This window comes from Mixophyes fleayi, chromosome 3, assembly GCF_038048845.1.
Source record: "Mixophyes fleayi isolate aMixFle1 chromosome 3, aMixFle1.hap1, whole genome shotgun sequence".
NCBI lineage: Eukaryota > Metazoa > Chordata > Amphibia > Anura > Limnodynastidae > Mixophyes > Mixophyes fleayi.
In genome coordinates, this window is record NC_134404.1 from 133,263,403 (window position 1) to 133,272,153 (window position 8,751).

The following is an 8,751-nucleotide window of genomic DNA, read 5'->3' on the forward strand; positions in this document are numbered from 1 at the left end:
AATCTGTAATATTGTACTTTTACCCACATCTGTAGGCAAACAAGATAATGTTTAGTAGTGTATTCACAAGCCAGACCTGGTGGCTTTCTGTGTCTGATTTAAGCACCTTAATTAGGAAATGTGTATTGTATTCCTATGCCTGAGTATCCTAAGACACAGCAGACAGTCAACACACCCCTATAGCCTGAGGCTTTTCTGATGGTATATGAAAGAGCAGTGGACTGTCAGGAGGGGTTGATAGAGGAAAGATCAGGCTGGTGTAGGAGGTAATGGTTCCTGCCAGCTGACGGAGATCGGGAGAAGGACTGCGAGGACCCTTGTTCCTCTTCCTTTGGATAAGTTACCCCCAGTCTTGTGAATCTCTGTGTTTGCCAAAAGTGAGATGACAGTGAAGCCGGACCACTGCCCTGCTGGAAGTCACTGGGGATTCGCACTCCCAGGAAAGCCTAAGCCTATATTCGGATTTCCCAAGGTGGCCATAATAGGACCGGTATTTTATTGTATGTACTCTCATGTACCTGTAATTGTTACTCCTGTACATATGTTGGTTTAGTGCCTGTTGTTGCTGTTCCATTGATAAAAGCTACCATTTGTTAAGTTGGATATCTGCCTGGGTGTCAGTATTTACCCAGGTACAGGGGAACACGGTAGGCTCTTCAGCCTTGGTAGACACCGTTTCCTCACACTTCTAAAAAGGAAATGTGGAAGTGTTGCACATACTGTATTTCCCCGATAATAAGACACTGTCTTATTTTTTGGGGGGGCAAAAATACTGCCTAGGGCTTATTTTCGGGGTAGGGCTTATTTTAATTAACATATACTTTACCGTACTTACCGTTTTTCTTTTTTCTTCACTTTCCTCTTTTTCTGTACTCTCCTCCGCAGCGTTGCTGTAAATGACTGTGGCACGCACGCCAGTGTCATTCACAGAAAACGAGGAGAGGGTGCGCGCTCACCGTGAGACGCTGCAGCTGTGATTGGATGTCACTGTTAAATCTTTAACAGGAGCATCCATTTCATGCGGGGGGGGGGGGGGGGCGGGCCTGGGGGCATTGTATTGTAGCACAGGGAGCGGGCAAAATGGGGATTTAGCTAGGGCTTATTTTTGGGGTAGGGCTTATTTAGGACCGTTCGGGGAAAGTAAAGGTAGGTCTTATTATCGGGGTAGGTTTTATTATCGGGGAAACACGGTAGCAGCTAGTCAAATTCTAGATATCATCTAGTATATTCTAGAATTGAGGATACATATAAAACCACCTTAACAATAATACGTTCTCATTAAAAGAAATATGTTAAAAAGAAATTACCTGACAAAAAACTTACATTTCCTGAGCTTTGTTTTGAAAGAGAAGAGTACACTAAATCAAGGAGTCTCTTGATTTCCTAGCAAACTATGAAGCTGAGACAGTTGCATAATTGTACATGTAGAAGAGGTGGTACAATTACATTTACAGACATATTAATTACAAAGATTTACAGAAATATAGGTGAATTTATTTTAACAATGTATATATTATAATAACCTATGCATTAAGAACATTGAGGCAATCAGAAGAAAACACAAAATCTCAGTCATAAAATAATACCAATCCGAGAACAATATTTACTAATCTAATGGATGTCATATTATTGTAAAATTATATAACTATATTGATCCTGATCATTTGCAATCTAGTGTTCCATTAAATATATATTTTCAGTTTGTCTTAATTTTTTTCACCAAGAAATGCAGGTTGTGCTCCAGCAAGAACCAATAACTTACCCAGTGGCTATGCAGCTTATATTGATTGATTTGTTTGTTTATTTGTAAAGATGGACTAACATGATGCAGTAATGTATAGCTTAAGTTACTGACTTGCTCCAAAATAGATTTTACTATAGGACAAGACCATCACACAGAGTTTGATCTGTGTCACCTTTAATCAAACATCTAACACTTATCAGGGATGCAATGAAAAGCTTTATTTAATATTTTACGATTCCAATACCAGAAGTGAGTTATTTTGTTGTAGGATCTCTCCAACCAAGGTATCATTACTAGGAAATACAGCATAATGGTGGGCTCCTCTCCTTGTGAACCCCCTTTTTGCTCCTTTATTGAAATGGCACTGGCTACATATTAGCTTCAGTCTATGGGGTGACGTATGTGGGGTGAGACGTATGTGTGTTTCCTGCACTAAGTGAGTTTTCTCACAAAGTGTATGAAAATGCACAGTTAGACAACACAGTTGGAGACAAACATTGGACAACATTTGAGTACTTCCAGGATTAAGCTACATCTGCACACAGTCTATTTCTGCAATACTTGTCTATCTGTACTGCAAATAGGTAATTCTTTAAAACCCTACTTTTTGCTTTTACTCTTTTATCAAAATGTTTAACAAATTGCTTTTCTTGGTCTCTTTTCATGGCATTATCTTTAGGACTGTATCATCTTTCACCCCTCCACCAACACAAACATTTGTCCACATTGCACCTGCATTACTCCACTCACAGCCTCCACCTGTCGCCAGAAAATAAAAGGCCACACATCTTACAATCCCTTTACCTATCTTTCTCTCTCTCTGCTTCTATTAGCCAATGATATATCACCTAATCTAGGTCCCCAATACTTCTCACACACGCATACATCAAAACACTACCGCTCTATAGCAAACCTCAAACACATCACCTGTTTCCCCTCTCTTCCAAAGTCCTTTAAATGTGCCCTTTGGAATGCACGCTCTGTTTGTAACAAACTTACCTCCATCTACCTGATCTCTTCCTCTCAAAAAAACTCAACCTTCTGGCAATAACAGAAACATGGCTCATGCAATCAGACACTGCCTCACCTGCAGCACTTTCACATGGTGGTCTCCATCTCACCCACACCTCCAGACCTGAAAGCAGACAAGGAGGTGGGGTTGGACTACTTCTCTCCCCACAGTGCACGTTCACAGTTCTACCAAATGTCCCATCACTCACGTTCACATTTTTAATCCATTCTCTCTACGTGTTGCAGTGATCTATCGTCCCCCTGGAGCACACCAACAATTTATTGAGGATTTCTCTGCATGGCTCCCTCACTTATCTTCAGACATCCCCACCCTCATTCTGGGTGATTTCAACATCCCCATTGATAACCCACCTTCCAAAACTGCTTCCAAACTACTCTCTCTAACCTACTCACCTGACCTCTCCCAGGGGATTGAATCATCTACTCATCAGGATGTCCATTGCCTTGATCTTGTTTTCTCAAGACTATGCTTAGTTTCTAATTTTCTTAACACACCTTTCCCCCTCTTGGATCCTCACCTTATCAGCTACACACTCACCCCCACTGCTCTAACCTCTCTACTGTCTAACTCTACCAAGCCTCCTCATACCCGCAGAAATCTTAATTCTATTAATCTTCAACAACTTTCCACCTCTCTCCAACACCTTCTCTCCCCTATCTCTACATTCTCCTCCCCTGAGATGGCAGTACCTCATTTTCACCAAACCTTAGCAACAGCCCTTGAGCAAGTGGCTCCAGCGACACTACATACTACACGTCGACTTTGATGTCAGCCGTAGCACACCACAGCAACGCAAAATCTTCAAAAACTTTCCCGTAAAGCAAAACGTCACTCGCGTAAATCTCACACCTCTAATGACTTCTTCACATATACTTCTATCTACTGCTCCTATCGAAATGCTCTGGATACTGCAAAACAAACATACTTCCAATCTCTTATCTATGCTCATGCTTCTAACCCCAAACGCCTTTTCAATACTTTTAAATCTCTTCTCAATCCTCCCACCCCGAACCCTCCGTCTACTATCAGTGCCCATCATCTTGTTTCCTACTTCAAGGACAAGATTGATAAGATCAGACTAGAAATGGTATCCTCTTCCTCGACAAGCAATCGGCTCAATTCCTTCCTACTACCCTCTGACACCCTCTCTTCATTTGACCCCACAAATTTAAGAGGAAATTTCTACTCTCTTCTTATCTTCCTACTCTAATTCCTGTCCTCTTGATTCTATTCCCTCGCAAATTGGTAGATCCCTGTCTCCTGTGCGCATTTCACCTCCAACTAAAATCTGTAATCTCTCGCTCTCTACTGGCATCCTTCCATCACTATACAAGCACGCAGTGATTACTCCTAAAAAAACAAGATTCCGACCCTAACTCTCTCAAATTACCGTCCCATCTCTCAGCTCCCGTACCCCTCCAAGTTTCTAGAGAGACTCGCCTACACTCCCCTCACACGCTTCCTTTCTGCAAACATCCTGTTGGATCCCCTTCAGTCTGGCTTTCGTTCTCAACACTCCACAGAGACTGCGTTGACTAAGGTTGTCAATGATCTGATCACTGCTAAAACTAAACGCCATTACTCTCTCCTAATTCTACTGGATTTCTCGGCTGAATTTGACACCGTTGACCACTCTCTTCTGATACAAACGCTGCAATCCCTACTGTTCTATCCTGGTTCTCATCCTACCTTTCTAATCGCTCTTTCACTGTTAATTTCTTTTTGGGCCACCTCTGCTCCGCTTCCTTTATCAGTTGCAGTACCGCAATGGTCAGTGCTATGTCCTCTGCTATTTTATATCTATACCACGTCTCTTGGAAATCTAATAAGTTCCTTTGTATTTCAGTATCATCTCTATGCGGATGATACCCAAATTTATCTATCCTATCCTGATCTCTCGACATCTGTTTTGTCCCGTGTAACTGACTGTCTTTTTGCCATTTTATCATGGATGTCCTCTCGTCAACTTAAACTTAATCTTTCTTAAACAGAGTTAATAATATTCCCACCCACCAACAAGCGCATACCTGACATTTCTATCTCTGTTGATAACATGATCATAAATCCCACCCCACAAGCTTGCTGCCTAGGTGTGATCCTTGACTCACACCTATCCTTTGTTCCCCACATTGACTCTATATCTAAATCATGTTACATACATCTAAAAAACATTTCCAGAATTTGCACATATCTCACGCAAGACATTGCAAAAACCTTAATTCATGCACTTATCATCTCCCGCATTGACTATTGCAATTCCCTCCTTACTGGTCTTCCCCAAAACAGACTCAAACCCCTACAATCTATTTTATACACTGCGGCAAGATTGATTTTCCTTGCAAATCGTTATTCCTCTGTTGAATCACTCTGTATGTCTTTACACTAGTTTCCTGTTTTATGCCGAATCCAATATAAAATACTTTTGCTAACGTACAAGACCATCAACAAAACTGCACCAACATACATCTCCTCTCTTGTCTCAAAATATCTCCCAACTGGACATCTCCGTTCTGCACAAGATCTGCGTTGCTCATCCACCCTCAATACATCCTCCCATTCCCGGTTACAGGACTTTTTTCAGGCTGTACCCACTCTATGGAATTCTCACCCTCGCACAATAAGACTCTCCTCTGGTCTACAAACTTTCAAGCGTTGTCTGAAAACCCACCTCTTAAGACAAGCGTATAATATTCCTCAACCACCTTCTTAACCTCACTACATTACCCTATTACCACCCGTTACACAATTTCACACATAACAACTACCCCCTGACCAACATTGTTATGTGACAGGATCATTTAGCTTATGAGTCACTTTTACCCTTGCAGTCTGGCTGGGCCGAAATGCAAAATGTAGACTTAACCTCATGTGTCAAACTCCCATTGTCCCATGGATTGTAAGCTTGCGAGCAGGGCCTTCTCACCTCTGTCTGTTTTACCCAGTTTGTTTATTAGTTTATTAGTTTACTATGTTTGTCCCCAATTGTAAAGCGCAACGGAATATGTTGGCGCTATATAAATAAATGATGATGATGATGGCACAACCTATGAACATAAAGACTTAGAATTTGTCTCATGTGATTTACAGAATCCACATTTGTTTTGGCCAAATAGTAAGTGTGCTGAGAGAAGCTGCACACTATAACAACTGTATTCCTCTGAAATAGTGAATTAATGATTCTGAGCTCTAACATGAATAAAATGTAATTGTAAATCAAAAAATGTATTCGAAAAGTGGAGACTGACTCCAAGCTTTTAACAAAAATGTACATTAAGACATTTGCATGTGCATTAGCATTATGTGGCAACTCTGACAGAAAATCTAGAAGGGTGGTTTTTTATAGCTTTTTAAAGTGTTTTGGTATTTTTTTTATATAGTTTTCCCCTACTTTCTAAAACATCTTTATCTTAAACAGATTTGTCTAGTACTCAGCGAAGAATTTACATATGTGCCACTCAGTTTGATATCTACGGTAGAGAACGCTCTGATTTAGATGAGACAAACCCGATTTGAGGGGTCTGCAAACAGCTTTATCCCACAGTGGGGAACTTCACCGAAGCTCTACATAGCATCTGTGCGTGGCATTGAAAGGGTGCTTTGAAGGTGTTTGGGGGTTGGCTAGTGCTTGGAAGCCCTGGCACATCCCCTGGGGAGATGTGGCCACACCCCTTCTCGCATGCTGCAGCTCGAGCAGAATGTGTCAATTCCCAAAGTTCAAAAGTTATGAGGTATACCAATATTAGAAATGTTCATCTGACCCCCCCCCCCCCCGTGTTTTTGTTTTGGTTTTGGATCTGTATCAACTTTGTGTTTTGCTTTTGGCAAAACCGCCCTTGCGTATTTATGTTTTGGTCTGGTTTTTTTTGGGGGAAAATTGCTAAAATATGCTAAAATCACATAATTTGGCACTTTTTTTGCTTCTACGTTATTGTTAACATCAATAACACTAATTTCCATCCTAACAAACTTGGTTAGCAAACCAAGCACTCCAGTGACAAGGAGTGCCAATTTTGTGGCTGAAGTGCTTCGTTTGTTTGGACCCCCACAAAACAAGCTGCCAATAGCTTAGCTGCCTTAAGACTAGCAGTGCTGTCAATAAACTCTACAGTGGCAAGATGAAGTTGTCCTCATCCTCACCCTCATCAGTGTGTACATCAGCCTCACACAATATTAATTCATCCCCGCAGAAATCCACCAATAGAGAAGTCTCTGTACTTTTATGTAATTGCCAGTAAAGGCCTTCCTTGTGGAATTTGTAGTTCATATTGATGAACATCATTTTTTCCACATTTTTAGGAAGTAGCCTTCTGCACCGATCGCTGACAAGGTTCCTGACATAGCTCTTAAACCTAGGATCAAGCACAGTCGCCAAAATGTAGTGATCCAATTTCAAGATTTTGTTAACTCTTGGATCCTGGCAAAGCGAATAAAGTACTTGATCTACAAGTCCGGCATACTTGGCATAATTGCTTTGTTTAATCTCCTCCTTCAGTTTCTCAAGCTGCTTTTCCAAAAGTCTAATTAAGGGAATCACTTGGCTCAAGCTAGCAATGAACTCCCTTCACAGGTGACTACTTCGAATGGTTTCAGCACCTTGCACAACACAGAAAATATTCTCCACTGCGCTGGACTAAAATACATTCCCCCTCCTTTCCAAATGTCATGGCTTGTGGAGTAAGCGTGGATGGCTTTTCGCTGTTCCTCCATCCTCAGAAGCATATATAGGATGGAATTCCCCCTTGTTACCACATCTTGTTTCAGTTGGTGGCAGGTCAAATTAAATTGTTATTGCAGCTGCTGGGTACATGCTGCTGTTTTTCCTGCTTGTCAAGGAGAATCTCCAATCCAGTGGGCTATCACATTCATATAAGCTTTAGTTTGCCCAGTTCCGCTTGCCCACATATCTGTGGTTAAGTGTACAGTGGGTAGAATGGCATTTTGTAGCCCAATAATTACATTTTTAAAAAATCTTTTGGTAGAGGTGAGAAATAACTTTTCTAGTAAACTGGTGTTGTGATGGTATTTGGTAACATGGACACAAGACCTCAATTAACTGTCTGTATTGATAGTGGATATTAGACACATATCTAATACTAATACATAGTCGCCATGGCATCTGTGATCCGCTTTGCGACTGGGTGACAGCTTTCATACTTGCTTCCTTTTGCAAAGGATTGTTTAACAGTCAATTGTTGTAAACTACTAGTAGTCTTCTTCTTGGTCTGCTTTTGGGATGAAGATCCACCCCCAGCAGCAGCAGCAGGACTAACCTCCAAAAGTTCTTCTGAGGCATACAGGACTTACACAAACAACATCATCATCATCAACATCCTCATTAGCGCCAATGTCAGCTACAAAAATATCCTCCTCATCCTGTTGCAATTCCAAAGTGACATCCTCAATTTTTGTATCACCTGCTACACTTGGGCTGCTCATCCACACATCTACAGAAATGCTGAAAGGAGGCTTCTATGAGTACAGTATCAGAAAGGTCAGGCTTACACACAGCACTCGTGGATGGACTCTCCTCAGGGATTTGTGTCATTTCTGAATCTGAACATACGTTTCCTCTAATGCCTTACTGTTTTTTTCCAGCTCAGCTTTTACACATAAAAGTATTTGGGCACCACTTTTTTGCTTGGTGCTCCTGGGCTTCTGTGGACTGATGTGAAACCATATCAATGGCACAGAGCAATGTGACTGGAGACTGCAAAGTGAGAAGAACACTGCTACCCCTGTTTCTGTGTGACCAATGGCACTGAGACTGGAGAGTGACAAGAACAATGTGGCTGGAGACTGACAAGAACACTGCTACCCCTGTTTCTGTTTGACCAATGGCACTGAGACTGGAGACTGACAGGAACACTGCTACCCCTGTTTCTGTGTGACCAATGGCACTGAGACTGGAGAGTGACAAGAACAATGTGGCTGGAGACTGACAAGAACACTGCTACCCCTGTTTCTGTTTGACCAA